Genomic DNA, 20,608 nt, shown 5'->3' on the forward strand with positions numbered 1-20,608 from the left:
GGCTCTTTCCTTTGGTCTCAGTATTATAAAACTTCACCAATGTGTTTTCCTTTGGGTCTTTATTTCTGCCACTGTACTTGAGCTCTTAGAGAATCATTTCATTTTGGATACCTTTTTCAGGCTTGAGAAACTTTCTTGAATTACGTCTTTGGTTATTTTCTTTCCTCCATTTTCTTTGTTTCTTCTGAAGTAAAGATATTAGACCTCTCAGATTAATTCTCTAGTTTTCTTTTTTCTTCTTTTTTCCTCTCTTTGTCCTGTTTCCTGGAAAATATCCTCAATTTCATCATCAGTCCTATCAAGTGTTTAATTTACATAATAATTTATTTCTGAGAGTTATTTTTGTTTATTACCTTTACTATGTAATGCTGTTGCTTCACACCTGCAATATATTCTCTTATTAATCATTTTTGAAGTTTTTTTCTCCTTCAACTTTCTTTATTCTGTTTGTGTTGGTATTTATCTTTAACGATAGCAACTTTGCTCAACAATCCCATGACCCAGAACTGGCAGTTTACCTTTAAGAGTGATGCACTGAAAGCCGATCTGAGGTTAGTGGCTCTCAGTAGGTCTTATTGACTGGTTGTCTTCAGCCTAGGATGATCTGACTGGACTGTTTTATTGGGAGAACTGTCCGTAGGTCTTTTTCTTTAAGTTGGTCAGTTTCCCCAGAAAGGAATGCTCCAGTCTCCTACTGGAGATATAGGTCTGATAGTTCAGGGGAGCCCAGTGACAGATGGGGGCCAAGGCCAAGCCCAGCACTCACTAATATGTTTCCTGTGGGTGCCCCTGCCCTTGATGTGCCTGGAGCCCTGGTCTCAGAGTCCCTCTATGCTAACCTTTCTAAGGAGTAAACCTCAAGTCTTCTGCTGAGATGAATGAGGGAAGTATCCTGGCTAAGCACAGTATAAAAGGGGACCTGGATGTCTAACTATTTCATCTGCCTGCATTCTCACTTCCAAAGGTAACTGATGGTTGTAATTCCTGAGCCTTGATGGGGCTCTGATGTATGAATCAGGCTTCCCACTGCAGCATCAGGATTTAGCTTCTCCAAGGCGTTGAGTCATTTACTTATGCTCCACCTGCTTTCCAGCTTCCCAAGTGTTATTGCTGTGGCCCCATAGGATTTTTGACTTTTGTATTTTTTTTGTATTTTAATGAGATTTAGGAGAGAGCAGAGGTAAATGTGTGGGTTTAATTTGCCTTATTCAAGTGGAAGCCCAATCCTTGACTTCTAGTTCCAGTAGTGGCATTTGGGACAGATGAGGATGTCCCTAGGAAACTGCGGCAACAATGTCGGGTTATAGAAGTGGTACAAGATGTTATTTCTCTCTAGTAGCCAGGAGGGTCACCTCTGGTATCTCAGAGTTAGGCATGTACACCCTGGAGAAGAATGGTGCTGGGGGAGGCCTGACAGGGGATTCAGCAATGGATTGCAAACTTATTTTGACCCACATTAAGAAGTTCTATTTACTCTCACAATCTAAGAGACAGATACCTACACACTCCTACAAACAAAATTGTACAGAAAAGCAAAATTTTTACAAAACAGTACTAACCCCTTCTACAGGCCAAGCACTCAGGTATTTCTATTCTATTTAGGTTGTTTGTTTTCAATGATGGTCTTGACCGAATAATGTGTCACAAGCAGAAGACTGAAAAGCAGTGTCACTTGAGGTGACATACAGACACCTGCAGTATATCACCACTATTGTCATCTTCCTGCCCTAAAACTTTTCAGGATTCTCCATCAACCCCTGAACATCACATTCAAGGCCTTCAGCACCTGGCTCCAGCTTGCCTATCAAACCTCCTCCCACAATGTGCCCACCTAGTATGCATGCTTTTCACAGCAATGGTTCCTGCATGCTTTCTACCCTCCTCCCTGCATGTACTTCAAGCACACCAAGCTTTTTAAGATAGCCTTTTCTCTGCCTGGGCACCCTTGCCCCACTGCCTGCCTCAAGAACTCTCATACATACTCTTAAAGACCCAGATGAAATGGCAGAATGCCTGTGAACTTCATCTAATGTACACACTCAGAATCTTGGGAACCTTGGGGTCAGAAAGGGCATGAATATTTTTTGTTTGTATTGTGAAGATAAACTCTGGCCACAGAACTGGGCACGGTGGCTCACGCCTGTAATCCCAGCACTTTGGGAGGCCGAGGCGGGCAGATCACCTGAGGTCAGGAGCTCGAGACCAGTCTGACCAACATGGAGAAACCCTGTCCCTACTAAAAATACAAAAAACAGCCGGGCGTGGTGGCATGCACCTGTAATCCCAACTTCTTGGGAGGCTGAGACAGGAGAATCACTTGAACCCAGGAGGTGAAGGTTGCAGTGAGCTGAGATCGTGCCATTGCACTCCAGCCTGGGCAACAAGAGCAAAACTCCTTTAAAAAAAAAAAAAAAAAAAAAAAACTCTGGCCACAGAAGAGCAGGTAATAAATTAGGAAAACACCAAGAAGAATATGTTGATATAAAATTGGGTTATTAATTGCCAGGAATTATCTTGTAACCTTTCCTACAGGGCAATCTTTTTATGTAAAAAAATTTCTAGAATGTTTACAGTATGCCATCAATATGGCAAAGTTATGCTTTAAGCTTTATTAAGCAATATCCTATTGTTAAATATATAATTTTGTAACTACTTTTATGACTCACTGTGAAGAACTGCCTTGTGCACATCTTTGTACATAAGTCTAAATACCTGTAAGTACTTTGACTGGATTCTTGATGCATACCACCAAGTCTGTCTCCTGAAAGAGCAAATCAGTTCAAACCCCATGTGCAGGAGAGTACCTGTTGGGCTACATAGTGGCCACTTCTAGGTATTGTCATTTTTTAAATACCATGTATCTGGTAGTTTTACATTTTAGTGTGATAATATATCTCAATATTTATTTTATGGTTCCTACTTTAGTGTCATACTTAGAAAAAACTTCCAGTAGAAAAAACTTCCAAAAACCCAAAACATAGATCATTTTTGCTAGAACTTAAAGTCACCCCAAATAATATTCTCCATTTTTTCAGTGAGAAGATGAACAAAAGTAGAATTCTTATGTCTATCTTTGATACCTAAACTTTTAGAGGTATAGATGAAGTCATCAGTGTCTACTTACTATATCAACCTACTAATATCGTAACAGGCACACTTCTAAAGTCACTCATTATGTATAGTGATATACTAACGGGGAACTATTGTCATTTTTCTTTTCTCATTTCATGAACCAGTTTTACTCAGACTCTTGGTTTGTATCTTCAGTGTCAACATTCTTATCATCATCAGACCTATTCTGAGTCATGTAACACAGTTTTCCTGGCACAGCAGGTGTACTTCCATCTGAGTTATTTTTAATCTAAACATAAATAATTCTGTCACTGAGATTTTTAATCCAAGACACAAAGAGACGGTCTTATAATATTAGTTTCTAAACTTGTCCTGAATGCGCATATTGTTCTTGACAATAAGACAACTTATACTGTGCTTTATTTTTACATTGTTACTTTTACTAAAGATATATTTGCAGTGTTTAAGGAGTCAAGACTTGTTTTTTAAAAAAAAAGTCTTTCAACTTTTTTTCATTTTCTCTTTTTTTCATCCCTCTTCCCTAAGCCCTACCCTACCCCTCAAAACCATTTGTAACTGTTTCACTGATTTTCATGACAACATTTTCCTCTATGTAGGTGCAGGATGTATATCTGTGTAGGTTGCCTATATTGTTCCTTGTTAATTATTCAATTTTAGGCATCATCTATTACTTCTCATCATGGAACAGGACAATTTAGCTTCTTCCACCTCATCCTCCCTCCCTTCCCATTCCCATACCTTTCAGTAAAGCCATATTTCTATTATTATATCTGTATAAATGCTATTATGTCTGTATAAATGCTTCCCAGCTGAGCCATCTACTAAATTGTGGTTAATATTTTTCTACTCTAAAGTAAAATTTTTAAGTTGTGAAATATGTTCTACATACTGTATTAGTCCATACTTGCATTGCTATAAAGAAATACTTGAGACTGGGTAATTTATAAAGAAAAGAAGTTTAATTGGCTCATGGTTCTGCAGGCTGTACAGGAAGCATGGTGGCATCTGTTTCTGGGGAGGCCTCAGGGAGCTTTTACTCATGGCGGAAGGCAAAGCTGCAGCAGGTGTCTTACTGGCAAGAGCAGAACTGAGAGAGAGAGAGTGGGGAGGTGCCACACACTTGTAAACAACCAGATCTTATGAGAACTCACTCACTTTACAGTACTGTATTAGTCCATTCTCACACTGCTTTAAAGAAATACCCAAGATTGGGTAATTTATAAAGGAAAGAGGTTTAATTGATTCACAGCTCCACATGGCTGGGGAGACCTCAGGAAACTTACAATCATGGTGGAAGGCGAAGGGGAAGCAAAGACCTTCTTCACATGGCAACAGAGAGAGAAGAGTGAGGCAGGAAGGGGCAACAACCCCTTATAAAACCATCAGATTTCATGAGAACTCACTCACTGTCACATGAACAGCATGGGGAAACTGCCCCCATGATCCAATCACTTCCCACTAGGTCTCTCCCTAGACACGTGGGGATTATAAGGATTACAATTCAAGATGAGATTTGGGTGGGGACACAACCAAATCATATCAATTACCAAGGGGAATGGTACTAAACCATTTATGAGAACTTTACCCCTTGATCCAGTCACCTCCCACCAGACCCCACCTCCAGCACTGGGGATTACAACTGAATATGAGATTTGGGTGGGGACACAGATCCAAAGCATATCACATACCAGAGAGTATATATTTGTATAGCTTAAATGACAATAATAAAGTGAATATCCAGGTTAACAAAACAATCTTGGCACAATCACATCCCCCTTCCCTTCCTCAGGCTCCCAAGAGCAGTCTCACCTACATGTGAAAAGAACACAAAATTGCAGGAAACTCAACAGCATAATTAGATTTGTTATTTCTTCTTTGGCAGAAGAGTTAAGAATTTTTGTTTTTGGCAGGTATGGAGATCTAATGAGCAAGTCGTTTGAATTTTTATGTTTGTGTGTTTGTTAGTGCTGACTCTTGAATAGTCAGAGAATTTTGCCTGAACAGTATTTATTTGGGGCTTTGTTTATGGCTGCTGGGATGTGATTCATTTTTATAAATCTTCCTTGCTTATTTGGGGGGAAAAGTGCCCTTTCTGTTTCAGAGGTATTGAATTTTATACATTCTTTCATAGGTATATATTTTCAATCAAGCTGACAGTATCCACTTTCTTTCTGTTCTTATTTTAACTTGTCTGGTCAATCAGAGTGAGAGAACTTTTGAAGTCCCCCATTATGATTTCTTTTAAATTTCTCTTTGTTTTTCTAACAGATTTTGTTTTATATATGTAAATTTTGTTATTCAGTCTATTATATTTTAAATTATGTATTATTCCTTTTTATCACTGGAAACATAATCATCCATGTTATTTAATGGGTTTTTCCCTGAATTTTGTTTCATCTGATTTGTGCTCCTTCTTTTTTCTTTGTGTCCACTTGATGCTTTCTGGCCTTTCTTTTGTTTTTAATCTTCTCTGTGACTTTGTTGATATGCTCTTTATCAACAGCACATAATTGGATATTGATTTTATTATTTTTCAAGCATCTGTCTATTAAAAATAGAAGCTAAACCTATTGACATATAAGATGATAATTGATATGTTTATCATTCTTTGTGTGCCTTATCAATAGATTATGCTACTATTGCAACCCATGCGCTCAACTTTTTAAAAACTTGAATGATGAGGGCAGCCAATTGTGATGCCTACATATTGACCTATTCATAAATTCTGCAAGTAGTTATTGAATACCTGCTAGGGACAAGGCACCAGGCCAGGCACTGGGGATATAACAGAGAACATGACAGTCCTTGCCGTCTAAGTAGGGCCAGCTTCATGGGATTGCAGTCACTTTATGGCCTCCAGCTTGGTTTAATGCTCTGCTGTTGTTGTCTTGAAACTAATTTTCAACAAGGGACCCTGAATTTATTTTTTCACTGGGCTCCATAAATTATGCTACTGGTCTTGCCATAAAGTTGTATTAAAGACAGAAAACAGGAAATTTCAATATGGCCTAATAAATACCTTAATAGGAATCAGCAGGGGGGACTATGAGAGCATAGAGGGGGCTGATCTTGGAGGTCTTCTTGACACAGCTCATCACTGGACTGAATCAGGTAAGGAGTAGGAGTTGGCCTGGCTGAAAGAGGGAAGCAGAGGAAATAGCAGTTGTAAGGCCCACGGTCTTTAGACTTAATGATGTCTCTGGCCAGAGCAAAAATTATAGGTATCCCTGAACAAAGCTAACTGAAAGCATCAAGGCCAGTAGAATTACAATCTAAATAATGTACTGTTAGGGGCAAGGATCAAAGAAACATTCCAGATATCTGTACAAGATGCTAAACTAACTGACTGCATTTTAAGTCATGCTGATAAGCTCCTTCCAGAATTGACAGATACTTTATACAAGGTCTAATGCCAAGGTAATGGGAGGTGAGTCTGAGGGAGAGGCACAGATTACAGACTCAGAAGGAAATGCTATCACAAAGCATTCTGCCATTATCCCAAATTAATTGGGAGTCATCTTTCTAAAATGCAAAACCAACTGCATCAATGTCCCACATTTGAGAATGGCCGTTCTGACGTTAGCATAGAGAGGGGAGACGCTGGGTAAGCAGGCTAATTAGAAACCTCTGTGTGGTGATCCAAGTGGGAGACAGAAGGAAAGTGTTAGCAGAGGACATGAAGTCACAACACAGTTTCAGCCAACATGCAGGAGGGAAAAGCTGCAGCACTTAGTTATGAGTTAGCAGTGTTTGTGAGAGAGAGAGAGAGAGGGTGAGTCGAAGATGGCAGTCACTGAAGTGCAGGATGTAGGACTACAACCAGCTTGTGTGAAAAAGACAGAGTTTATAATTTAAGGCGTGTTGTGTGGGAGGTGGGAGACAGAAGTGGAAATATCCAATGAGCAGGGCTGATGGGGTCTGTAGGGGTCTTGCAGAGAAGAGATGCCAGCTGACACCACAGGCATGACCCTGGGGTCACTCCAATGCTTGTATTGTGCAAATGCAGAGATGGGTGTCTGGGAGTGCTGACATTCAACAAATGGGCAGAGGAAGAGGAGTCTTTACAAAAGGTTGAAATGGAGAAGGAACCATGAGGGACAGAAGGGAAACCAGCATTATGGAAGTCACAGTATCATGGCAGCCAAAGGAAGAAGCGCATTTCAGAAACAATGAGGAGGTTAAACACCTAAAACCATGGGCTGAAACAGCAGAGGAAGTAAGACCAGCAAAGCGACCCTTTGATTGGGGAGAGCAATTTCAAAGGGATGAACACTGGATTATTTAAGGAGGGAGTGGGAAGTGCAGAAGTTAAAGTTGGGATTGTAAGCAATAAGACTTCTGGTTTCTGCATTCCATGCTTTGACTTGCTTCCCTGGAGAGACTGCCAATTCTTAGAGATAGTAAATGGCTCACATATGGGAGTGCCTTTCAAATGCAAACCAACCAGTCCAGAGCCCACACCCCACCACTTTCTCTATGGGGCTCTCACATTCAGGGCCACTGTTTCCCCGCCCTAATCACCCCAGGGCCAGATATCAGATAGTTAGAGACAATCCCTTTACCTCAGAGCCTACTGTAATTATTCAAACAAGCCAATCCTATGTCTCTTTCCCCTTTCTCATCTGTTCCTTTCCTTTGAAATCATAATAAAGGTTACTACCCACTTTTTCCCCGACTCTGCCTCTTGACCAACCCTGGTGCTTCCCCATGTGGCCCTGCATGGCATAGTGTGGCCCCTTCTCTTGGGATCTGTGAGTAATGAACTATCTTTTCAATAGCAGTCATCATCTGAGCTATTTGCCTCACCACACCTGAATAATAATCAAACCTACACCTTAAAACAAGAGGGAAATGTAGTAACTGAAAGAGGATAGAGGCTTTAGTATGTTCATTTTTAACTGATGAGAGAGACTTAGTCGAGTTTATGCTGATGAGAAGGTGCCAGTTGAGAGGGTGGAGTCAACAATGTAAGATAGAGGGAAGAGGGATTTGGGGCAAAAGTCTGAAGAGATGGGAACAGATGAGCCCAGAGCCATTGCCTTTCAAGGAGGAGGCAGAGCTGGACACAGTGGTTCGTTCGCTCCTGTAATCCCAGCTACTCGGGAGGCTGAGGCAGGAGGATTGCTTGAGGCCAGGAGTTTGAGAAGAAAGCAGGCTCAGGCCAGGGAAGGTTGCTGTTGGGAAGGATATGCTCCCAAATATGCAGAGGAGGCCCCATTTCAGAATAAACCCTGTGTCCTTCCTGGCACTACTGCTAAGCCAGATCACCATCCCTAGCCTCTCCATAGTCTCATAGACTCCTCCGGACCAGCCCATAATGACCACTGCACACTCCCCTAGGACTTGGCCTGAGCCATGCATTTGACACTGATAAATCTTGCTGTGGGTTATCTTTATGGATGATGAAATGTCCTTCCCACCTTGTTACAAGGAGGTAGTCTTAGTCATGTCCTTGCTGTCTTAGCTATGTCCTCAATGCCCAGCATTGAATTGAACAGGATACAGTCCCTGCCTAGGGAGCTCCTGCAGGAGTATAGGGCAGATATGTGTAGGGAAGAAGGGTAACTGTGATAAGTGCAACTGGAACTTACTGCCTGATGCCCACCATGGGCCCTAGAGCCTGTTACCACATTTCTTACCCACTTCCGCCCACCAGTGGGCCTTTTGGGACAAGGCCCTGCCAGACTCATTCGGAATACAGCCTCAGCCAGGAATGGAGTGAGGAGAAGGCCCTGAGAAGCCAGGGAATTTTTACTTTGAAAAGCCCTTTTATCTGTGGCTGTGTCCTTGGAAAGGGCACATTTGCATTCCTTTGCAGGTTACTTTGCCCAGAAGCAAGCCTGTTTTTATGAACATAATAAAAAGCATTGCCCTTGTAGAAAAAAAAGGCCTTTCCAGTCTGTGGAGAAATGTTCAGTCTGAAGCAAGTCTAGTTTACAGGCAGGAGGCCAAGGCCAAAAGAAGTAACCTCAGAGGATCAGTTATGTGAATAAGAGAAATCACGAGTAAAAGTAATGTTGATTTCTAACCTCAAAGATGCTCAAGACACTTGAGGTTGGAGAGGAATGGGTGACTCTGTTTAACGTGCTCAGCCTGCTGCAGCTGAGGTCAGAAGCCCTTGCATACCCGGGGATACAACACCTCCCTTTCCAGACACCTGAGGCTTCTCCTGCCAACCACGGGAGGCCTGAGCACCCTTTGTCCTCTGACCCCTCTCAACAGCCCCTCTTTTCACAGACCCACATACCCGTCCAAGGCTGGGACATGGTGCCAGCTTCCTTTATCACTCCACAGTTTCACTGCAGAAACACAGGCCACTCCTCTCTTCTTGACCTACCTCCCTATTCTAATCTCAACTTCACTTTTCTCTCTGTAACTATTCTCAAAAACCACAAATGTCTTTATGATACTCTGCAGTTCATGAAGGGGTGTGTGTGTGTGTGTGTGTGTGTGTGTGTGTGTGTGTGTGTGTGTGTGTGGCATACTCATCTAATTTAGAATGCAAACAAATAAAATGCGCATCTTTTTTTTTTTTTTTTTTTTTGAGACGGAGTCTCGCTGTCACCCAGGCTGGAGTGCAGTGGCGCGACCTTGGCTCGCTGCAAGCTCCGCCTCCCAGGTTCACGCCATTCTCCTGCCTCAGCCTCCCGAGTAGCTGGGACTACAGGCACCTGCCACCATGCCCAGCTAATTTTTTGTATTTTTAGTAGAGACAGGATTTCACCGTGTTAGCCAGGATGGTCTCGATTTCCTGACCTTGTGAGCCGCCCACCTCGGCCTCCCAAAGTGCTGGGATTACAGGCATCAATTGCGCATCTTAATTTTCAGATAGACATTTTTGATACTTCTAACAAAGAGAATACCCAGTGTGTTGACTCAAAGCATGGGAAGCCTTCAATCTGATACCTGAGAATGGCAAAGTTAGACACCAGGGTCCCCCAGAAGGCAGTTCTTTGCACTTAGGTTTCAGAGTTCCTAGGACATTGCTAGTGGTCAGGGCCACAGAACAGCCCCCTCCTCATCATTACTGCTCTAGATGGTTCATAAGAAGGGAAGGGGGAAGTTGTTTAGCAGAATGGCTGTCTACATGATTTTGGTAGCTTTGAGACCAGATCATTTGTAGATAAGTTAATTTCCCTAGAGCTGAAAACAAAACCCCATCTCTTGATCAGCTTCTTCAACAAATGGTACTTGAAAAATGTTTAAAATGCATTAAGCTCCAAAAACTAATTCTTCTTGACTCAGAGATGAGATCTTCTTTATGTTCACCTAGAAACTGTACAGACTAAACCTTTACAATCTCAAAGGAAAACAAGATTAAAGACCCATTTGCTAGTGTGTCCACCCAAAGGTTCTTTGATATAAAAGAAATTATAGAGTTGATGGGTGGGGGCAGTATGTTGATGAGACTGCTGAGTAATTAAGGATGCTGAAGGTGGCCAGGGACTGTGGACAGTGCAGGAGTCCCAGGGGTTGTGTTGGGTCTTCCCAGGCCTGGCTTATGGGCTCTGAGTCCCCAGTCCACACCTCAATAAGATGGTTCAGCTTTTATCTGACATACTGGAGTTCCCTGTAGATTTCATATAAAGGACATTTGGGGAAAAAAAATAAAGTTACCCAATTATGTGGTACACTAAGTAATTGAGTAATTACTATGCTAAGAAGGCAAGCAGATGGTGTTTGTTTCCAGGAGTTGAAGAGAAAGTATACTATGATGAAAGTGAGCCCTGGGCTGGGAACTGGTGGATGTCCTGGCCTTGCTAACTAGTTGTGTGTACATGAATTAACCACTTTCTCCAATTAGGCTTGGTGATCCCGAAGGTTCTTTCCTGATCTGAACATCTGTGATTTTATATGCTTGTTACTTATTATTAAGTATTGATGGCCTCATCCACAGACCAGAGAGGTGAGGGTTTAAGAGATTTAAGGTCCTCAGATGAGCTGGGGAGTTGGATAGATGAATTGTTCCCTGAATTGCTTCTATGCACCCCTGGGTTCTTAATACAGGAGGGACTTTAGTGGATTAAGGCTGGAACACACACACATAGACTCATGGAATTCTATAGGAATAGAGAAATGAATTATCTTATGGGAGGGGTGGGGAGTGGAGGAGGGAAGAAGAGCAAAGGGAGGGAAAGAGGAAAGAAGAAGGAAAGAAAGGAGGAAGGGACAAATAAGCACACACATTTGTCCTAACAGTATTTGACTCACACTGGTTCTCAGTAAATGTTTGTGAGAACTATGGAAGGAATGAATTATTGAACTGGGCCAATCCTCAATCAGCAAATTCTAATTTCTACTCTAGTAGCAGTAAGCTAGGAATGGGTTTAGCCCATCACTTCCTAAAGCTGGTAGAAGTCATTACCAGCTAGCTGCATTTTTGAGCAGTCCTAATATTTTATCAAATTCTGGCCATCAGTGAGCCTGAGCTCCCGTGATCCAAGGTCACTGTGGCCGTGTGGAAACTCAAAGAAGTCACAGATATCAGAGGAGGGAGTAGACATATTAGCACATGCAGCCCTCCCAGGTCCGAACTTTTGTGCCTCCGTAAGGGTTTTTCATCCAGTAGAGTGAATGCTAGAAATACAGGCCAGACAGACTGCCAGAAAGTTCTCTGTGGTAAACAGGCTGCCCTTTCTGTTTCTAAGCAGGTGGCCTCAGGATCCACAGGCTACTTTTGTGACTATTGTACAAGCCTGAGAGCAGATCTTTTTCTCTGAAATCAAGCATTAGTAGCCACCCTACCAGAAACTATTAAAATCTATTATATCCCTCCTTTCTGTCGAGCCTGATCTCAAATATATGAAATCCAGGCTGGTATGAATGTGGTGGGATCAATTCAGATGGATTCCAGCTTTTTCATCTCTAGTCCAGACTATATTAAGAACCCAGGGGTGCATAGAAGCAATGTAGGGAACAGTCATTGAAACAGTTTGGTTCTAATACAAGAATGGGCCTTCAGAACAATGGAAAAGAAAATAAAGATGTTTGTTTGTTTGTTTGTTTTTGTTTTCATTCAGTTGTCCAAGCTGGAGTGCAGTGGTGCCATCTTGGCTCACTACAACCTCTGCCTCCTGGGTTCAAGCAGTTCTCCTGCCTGAGCCTCCCGAGTATCCAGGATTACAGGCACCCACCACCACACCTGGCTAATTTTTTGTGTTTTTAGTAGAGACAAGGTTTTACCCTGTTGGTCAGGCTGGTCTCGAACTCCTGACCTCAAGTGATCTTCCCACCTCAGCCTCCCAGAGTGCTGGGATTACAGGCATGAGCCACTATTCCTGGCCGAGAAGAAAGTTTTTCAAAAAGACCTCAGTCCATGGGGAGATTTAGTAAATGAAGTGGTGTCTCACTTCATTTAAATAACTATGGGATAGTTATTTAATAAATAATGCTGGGACAACTGGTTACCCATTTGGAAACAATAAAGTTAAGTCCCAGTTTACATTAAAATAAATTCTAGATGGCCCAAATATTGAAATGTAAAAAGTAAAAATGTGAAAGTCTTAGAAGAATATATGGGAGAATTTACTTTTATAATCTTAGTGTGGAGACAGCCTTTCTAGGAAATACATAAAGCCCACAAAACTTAAAGGAAAAAATAATAATCATTTTGACACCATAAAACATAATTTTCTGCAACACAGAATATAGTCATGTACCACATAACATTTCAGTGAACAACGTACTGCATATACAACAGTGGTACTAAAGCATTGTAATATCATATTTCTACTGTACCTTTTCTTTTTTTTTTTTTTTTTTAATTTATTTATTATTATTATACTTTAAGTTATAGGGTACATGTGCATAACGTGCAGGTTTGTTACATATGTATACTTGTGCCTTGTTGCTGTGCTGCACCCATCAACTCGTCATTTACATCAGGTATAACTCCCAATGCAATCCCTCCCCCCCCCCCCCCCTCCCCCTTCCCCCCTCCCCCCTCCCCATGATAGGCCCCGGTGTGTGATGTTCCCCTTCCTGAGTCCGAGTGATCTCATTGTTCAGTTCCCACCTATGAGTGAGAACATGCGGTGTTTGTTTTTCTGTTCTTGTGATAGTTTGCTAAGAATGATGGTTTCCAGCTGCATCCATGTCCCTACAAAGGACACAAACTCATCCTTTTTGATGGCTGCATAGTATTCCATGGTGTATATGTGCCACATTTTCTTAATCCAATCTGTCACTGATGGACATTTGGGTTGATTCCAAGTCTTTGCTATTGTGAATAGTGCCGCAATAAACATACGTGTGCATGTGTCTTTATAGCAGCATAATTTATAATCCTTTGGGTATATACCCAGTAATGGGATGGCTGGGTCATATGGTACATCTAGTTCTAGATCCTTGAGGAATCGCCATACTGTTTTCCATAATGGTTGAACTAGTTTACAATCCCACCAACAGTGTAAAAGTGTTCCTATTTCTCCACATCCTCTCCAGCACCTGTTGATCAGAGTGAACAGGCAACCTACAGAATGGGAGAAAATTTTTGCAATCTACTCATCTGACAAAGGGCTAATATCCAGAACCTACAAAGAACTCAAACAAATTTACAAGAAAAAAACAAACAACCCCATCAAAAAGTGGGCAAAGGATATGAACAGACATTTCTCAAAAGAAGACATTCATACAGCCAACAGACACATGAAAAAATGCTCATCATCACTGGCCATCAGAGAAATGCAAATCAAAACCACAATGAGATACCATCTCACACCAGTTAGAATGGCGATCATTAAAAAGTCTACTGTACCTTTTCTATGCCTGGATATGTTTAGGTACACAAATACTTACCATTGTGTACAGTTGCCTACAGTATTCAGTACAATAACATGCTCTACAGGTTTGTGGCCTAGGAGCAATAGGCCATACCATGTAGCCTAAGTGTGAGGTAGGCTATGCCATCTAGGTTTGTGTGGGTACATTCTACGATGTTCTCACAATGACAAAATTGCCTAACAATATATTTCTTGTAATATATCTTCATCATTAAGTGATAATGACTGTATACCATAGCTAACACCAAAAGACAAATTAGTAAAATAAAAGCGGGTGGCATTTACAGTCTTACAAATATGGGCTAGCATGTTTGTCACAACAAAGCACTAGTTTCCTTATTAAGAATTTTCATAAATCAATGGCAACAAGTCAAGAAAGAAAAAAGGAGCAAAGTTCAGAGAGAAGGAAATGTTTGAAAAGATGTTTAACTTCTCTAATAAGTAAATGCAAATGAAAAGAACAAAGTATTAAATTTTTTCAGATTAGCCAATATCAAGAGCTTTGGTAGTTCAGTGTTAACAGGAAGGAGGAAGCCAGTGCTTGAATGTGCTTTCAGTGGGATGTAAATCAATACAGCTCCTTGCTTGGGAAGACTATTTAGCAATAGCTGTCAAAATTACAAATGCACATGACCTTTGAGCTAATCATTTAATTTCTAGAAATATGTGATACAGAAATGCACACATGTGCCTAAAAATATTAATTGCAATATTGTTTGTAAGAACAAAATATTAGGAAACTCTCCAAGTGTCTCTCATTTAGTAGCATGAATAAACTGTGATACATTTCCATAGTAGAATATTCTACAGCGAGGGGAAAAAAGAATGAAGTATTTCTGTATGTCTGATATGAAATGTCAATATGACAATATCTCTATCTATGCCCCAAAATTTGGGAAATATTCAGGAAAAAGTTGCTCCTGGTGTGAAGTTGATCATTCAAAGGAGATAAATGTCTCATTCCTACTCTCTGTGTGTATATATTACATTATTAGTTTAAAAATAAAATTAGTATTTTAATTAAGTGTATTATTTGTTCCCATGCTGCTATGAAGAAATACCTAAGACTGGGTAATTTATAAAGAAAATAGGTTTAATTGGCTCACTGTTCCGCATGGCTGGGGAGTCCTCTTCACAGGGTGGCAGGAGAGAGAATGAGTGCAAGCCGAGGAAATGCCAGACGCTTACAAAACCATCAAATCTCATGAGAACTGACTCACTATCACAAGAACAGCATGGGGGAAACCACTCCCATGATTCAGTTATCTCCACCTGCTCCCACCTTTGACATGAGGGGATTATTACAATTCAAGGTGAGATTTGGGTGAGGACACAGAGCCAAACCGTATCACCAAGGATCCAGAGTTAGAATCTAAGAACTGAGCTGAAATCAACCTTTAAAATCTTGTATTTCTATTCTCTTAGTTTACAGAAGAGAAACCTGAGATTTACAAAGTCCAAGGTCACTCAAAAAGCTAGACTCAGGAGCAAACTTGGAGATTCCCAGTCCGTTTTTTTATGTGATGCTCTTTGCTATAAAATTTATGTCACGATTTTATTACAGAGTATCAGTCTCTCCAAGTGGGCTTCCATAAGAGATCACATATAAAACACCAAAACTAGGCTCTGAGGTCCACACCCTCCTGCCCCCTCACTCTGCCATGGAGACAGCTCATGCCAATGCAGGTAATGACAACTGCACAGCCTGAGCAAGGTTGAGTAGAACAGGTGTAGAAATTGGCATGGAGTGGTGAAGAGTCTGAATTCCCAAATGTCATTATGGAAGCCAGCTGCAGTGCTCCCTGGCTCACAGGCTCCCTGGGGCTGACTGTCCTTCTGGGTCTCCAGTTTTCATCTTTTGCTTGATCCCTGGATGGGGGCACAGTCACATCCCCATGATGTGTTTTGCCCCTGCTGCTGGTATCCCCTGGCACTTTACCTTTAGCCAGCTTTAGCCTAGCAGATGCATTCATACCTCCTCCATGCGATGTGTAGACCTTAGGAAAGTAAGACGTGGTCTCAAGTTTCCCAAGGAACAACTTGCATTGCCCAACACACACACCTGGCAGCATAAGACACATCTCTGATACTGCCATCTTCAGAAACTTCTAGATGGAAAACATCCCCCTGCTGTAAGTAACTCCCCCTGCCATCCTATTTATTTATTTATTTATCTCTCTTTCATTTTCCCTTGTCCCTGAGAGTTGAGTAAGGAAAGAGCTCATTGCTTTCAACACTTTATTTTCTCTGAATTCAGCAGTCTTCACCTCAGCACAATTTAGTCTGGCCCAATTTTGACAGGCATGGGCCTGTCTCTCTGCATCTTTGTCTCAGGCTGGGAGGCACCATTTTGAACCAGGAAGTTTAGAACATGGCGTCTTTGTTTTTGACAGACTGTTAAGGATATGCACAGGGCTAGAAAACTGAATAGAACATCCCTTGTGGACGCTGCAGGTTCTTAGCCAGAAATTAATACACAAAAATGGTTTGGGGTATATCCCAAAAACCATTAAAGTGACTTGTTGATGTGAAGAAGTTAAAGCATTTCTCTACAATCTCATAACACTATTGATTTTGCCACGAACCTCTTTTCTCATGAGTCATTCCAAAATATTTTTCAAGCAATTCCCCTTCCATAGTTTCACAAGTTTGCCCAACCTCTGTGAATCAATCTCTTGTGTGTTCTCCTTTCTCTCCTGTCTCAGTCTCACAGTCTCACATGAGTGGCTGCACCCCCGGCTATAGCTTGTTTGCAGTTTGCTGCCAATATGACAAGAGCATCCGGTGAGGCCACATCTGCCTTTCAATCCCCCAGTGCCGACGTTGTAAAATAGAAGTTTGTTATTTTGACATTTTTGTAGCTCACCGCACCACCCTTTGGTGGCTAGTTTAGAAAAATTTGATAATTAATGAAGATATCATACACCAGTTATGTCAAAGCAGAATAGGAGTAGCAACAAAGACCCCGGGGGCTAAAAATCAGGAACAGAACTGAGACCCTTACAAAGTGTGATTTCATCAAAGCCATATGAAAGCTACTGTGTTTATGTAAATTAACTTTACTACATTGTGTCACAACCTCCCCCCTTTTAAAAAGCTCTGGCCCTCTGTAGCTTGAGGCAACCTTCTGCCCATCACTGTTCCCTTCTTTCCAGGTGATTCCCACTTCTACATGCTTAGCTGTTACATTTTGAAATTGAAATATTTTATTCACTATGCATGTCCAGTGTCCTCACTTATCCTGGCATCATTTCTTCCCTCAAGAGTAATATTGGCACAACTAAGAAAATATCATCCATTATCATCAATACAGCATGTCGATGTTCTGACATAGTCCATCAGTGTAGAGGCAGAAAAGCGACAGCAGCCCTTAGGATGTGATGGACATAAAGGCAGCTTTACAGCCAGACCTCAGTTCCCATCTTAGCTCCATCTGGAAAAAAATAAATAACTGTGGACTCTTACCCTCTACCTGACATTGAAATTAATTTCCTTTAGAACAAAGACTTCAGCATAAAAAACAAACCCAAATACAAAGATGAAATCATGGGAGGCTTTACTAAGTATGGCCCCAAACCAGAGGCTCCATAAAAATAAAAACACCTCTACAGCACAAGAATCACCATTAACAAAGTCACAAGGAAACGGCAGACTAAGGTAAGTATTTTTAATTTAAATTGCAAAAACTAATTTTTCTAACATAGAAATACTCCTACAAATCCAAAACAAAAAGCCCAAAACCTAAAAATAAAGGGACAAGAAAGTAAACAGGATTTTCAGAAAATGCAACACAAATGGCTCTTAAACAAATGAAACAATGCTTAACCTCTCTCAAAATATGATAAATGTAAATTAAAACTATAATGGCATACCAGTGTTGACCAACTGGATTAGCAAAGATCAAAAAACTTGATAACATTGTATGTTGGCGAAGAGGCTAATATGCTGCCACGAGACTATACATTGGGATAACTCAAATGGAAGGAAATTTTGCAGTATCTGTGAAATTCCTGCTGCATATATCTTTCAACCTTGCTATTTCATCTGTAGGAATTTATTTTGCAGATATATGTGCCCATCTGCAAAGAGACAGGTGTAAAGACCATTCCCTGCAGCACTGATGTAATAGCAAATTAGGAAACAATCTAGATGCTAATCAGTAGGGCACAGGTTAAATTAATTATGGAATGGTCAAAGTGAAGACACTAAACAGGCATGCCCCTAAACAGGAATGAGGAAACTTTTTATTTACTGATAAGAAATACCTCCAGGATGTGTTCTTATGTAAAGAGCAAATAGAGCAGTGTGTAATGGCATGTTGACATTTGTGCAGAAAAAGGGCAAAGGGAATATTTTTTAGTATTTTCTTACGTGTGTATAAGTGCACAAGTAACTGACAATATTGTTTGCCTCTGGAGACAGGAACTGGAGGGGTAGTGAACATAGGTGAGCAGGAGACAAATTTTAAATCCTGTGGCCTATCTATTCAATTATTTTTATCTTTAAAACTAATAGACAAAAAGAGAGGATATTGGCTTCACCATTAGCCAGCGATGTAGCCTTTGTTTTCACAAAATAATACCTATCTCATAGTTTAGTTTTGAGGACTAAAAGGACCTAGCTCAATGGCAGGCTTGTCATAGGCATTCAGCAAGTGGAAGATCTTAGTAATTAATTACACTGCAACCCAACAACGTCAACTAAGGTATTTTCTTGTGAACAAATGGTGAAGTTTTATTATATTTTAGCCTAATATAGCAAAATCCCTGCCTTTTAATTTTCACAGTAAACTAAAACACTGTGTGTCTATTATAGCTAAAGTCCAGAATTGCCTAAGATTCACAGTAATCAGATCATCTTCTTATTCCAACAACCAGCTAGGAGCTTAATTTAAAAGGAAAACACCTCACTATATAACTTAACGTTACCATTAGTCAAACAAATGAATAAACCAAAAAGGGAATTGTACACATTTTTGATATGAATGTGAAGATGTTATCAGAGCAAAACAGGCTCACATCAGTGTGTCAGGACATCGGCGAGGCAGCATTTGATGCAACCCTGTGTGTCCCTGGAAATTTGGTTGGAGGAAGCTGGGATCATTTATATTCTGAGGATGATGGAGGTGAGATGCAGAAAGATAAATGGATGTCTTCAAGGCCACACATTGACTGATTTGGTTGAGGAAAGAATCCATGCGTCCTGGCTGTTCTTTGCTAAGTCAGTTCCCAGATCACACAGATTAGCAGGAGGAAGACACAAGATTGTCCTTGTGGGCCAGCTTAGCTCAGAGTACAAATTTTTGCAGCTACAGCAAGAATAGCAGCTATCCAAATAAACACAGTAAATTATCTTACTCACTTCAAGCTGATTCTGACAAATAAAGAAGCAAGCTCAATCAGCTATATAAATAAGAATGCTAAAGAAAGGTTATATTCAAATGTTCTTTATTCCTGCCTCCAAATAATTGAGACTAAATGAAACCAGTTCATTCCCCCATCCCCCAGGCCTGACAACTGCTTGGTTGAATATGATTCGAGCTCACTGAACTATACAGAGAGGAATGAATCAAGCGTGAGGGTGGAGCTAAGAGCCATGGAGACCAGCTGAGAGATGGAAAAGTTCAGGGCAAGGTCAGTGCCTGCGGCCTCAAGTCTAGAGCAGGCCCCTTGAGAGCCAGATAGAGACAGCTGGGCAGGTCCTGCTGAGGCCAGAGTGGCTGGAGAAGAGGATGTGCTGCTGTGCCCACACCACATGAATAGCACCTAGAAGAGTCCTAGAAGGGACCAAGGGGGTACCCTCACACACCCACCTCCAGACCAGTTCAGAAACATATTCTCAATATATCTATCTTGGGTAATGAAGTTTCGTTGGTTTTTATCCCTATTAATACAGGACCCTGTTAATACAAGACCCCAGCTTCCTACAAAGCTTTTTTCCCACCCCTTTCTGGCAAGCATCTTGACAAACATTTAAGGCAAGTATTTTGACAACTAACTGTGGCATCTGTGGATTTTTTTTTCACTCTTCTTCTTCTGCTCCCCCATCCCAAGAACAACCTGGGCACTGTGCATCCATTCGCCACATCCATTCCCCTGGGTATCACCACTGCATTCTTTGGGTGCCACCCTCTCCTCCTGAGGTCCTCTGCTCCACTGGACACTACAGCCCTTTGCATTGGCAAAGGTGCCTTCCACCAGGTGCCCCACTGGTGCAAACCCAGCACTCCTCTATCAGGGACAGGCAAGCAAGCAAGGCACTCACTCCCCTGGTGTACCAAAAAACTCGGTAGTAGAGACAAATAATACTTTAACGCAGTATTTTTAAAAATAAAAGTTGATGCAAAAAATTCATAATGAACTAAACTTACAACTTTCAAGTAAAAAAGGGGTTTCTGATAATGCCATATTAGAGACTGAGACAAAAGGAAATATATGTCCCCAGTAGTAAATGTTTGTATGTATTTTTAAGGGTTAATTTTTCTAGAATATTAAAATGTCTGAAAAATATTTAAAAACAGGAAAATAGCTATATTAAACTCACAACATTATTTTATGTTTAAATATTTTATTTATAGTGAAACCAGAATTTATTGTAATGTTGCTTTCCTGGCCTAAAATGGAACCAAATTCATCAATAATATTTTCAAAAATTTACTCTTTGCTTATCTCATTTTCAGTTGAGAGTTTTGAATTCTAATAAATAAGCAGTATTAACTCAGAAAGTGTGATGCA

At 40.9% G+C, this 20,608-nt stretch overlaps 2 protein-coding genes across 15 annotated transcripts in view; both read left to right on the plus strand.

The window, feature by feature from the left end:
- MYRIP (myosin VIIA and Rab interacting protein) overlaps window positions 1-20,608 on the plus strand; it is a 418,438-nt gene that overhangs the window by 271,931 nt on the left and 125,899 nt on the right. The gene's annotated exons all lie outside the window — the stretch shown is intronic.
- RPL14 (ribosomal protein L14) overlaps window positions 1-20,608 on the plus strand; it is a 575,215-nt gene that overhangs the window by 238,559 nt on the left and 316,048 nt on the right. Inside the window, exon 1 of one of the 13 annotated variants that reach the window (XM_050780440.1) lies at window positions 6,132-6,135. The exons of 9 other annotated variants lie outside the window; for them this stretch is intronic. The gene's annotated coding sequence lies outside the window, so the exon portion shown is untranslated. 3 more of the 13 variants (XM_050780445.1, XM_050780471.1, XM_050780475.1) reach the window with 3 other exon arrangements.

Source organism: Macaca thibetana, chromosome 2 (genome assembly GCF_024542745.1).
Source record: "Macaca thibetana thibetana isolate TM-01 chromosome 2, ASM2454274v1, whole genome shotgun sequence".
NCBI classification, from domain to species: Eukaryota; Metazoa; Chordata; class Mammalia; order Primates; family Cercopithecidae; genus Macaca; species Macaca thibetana.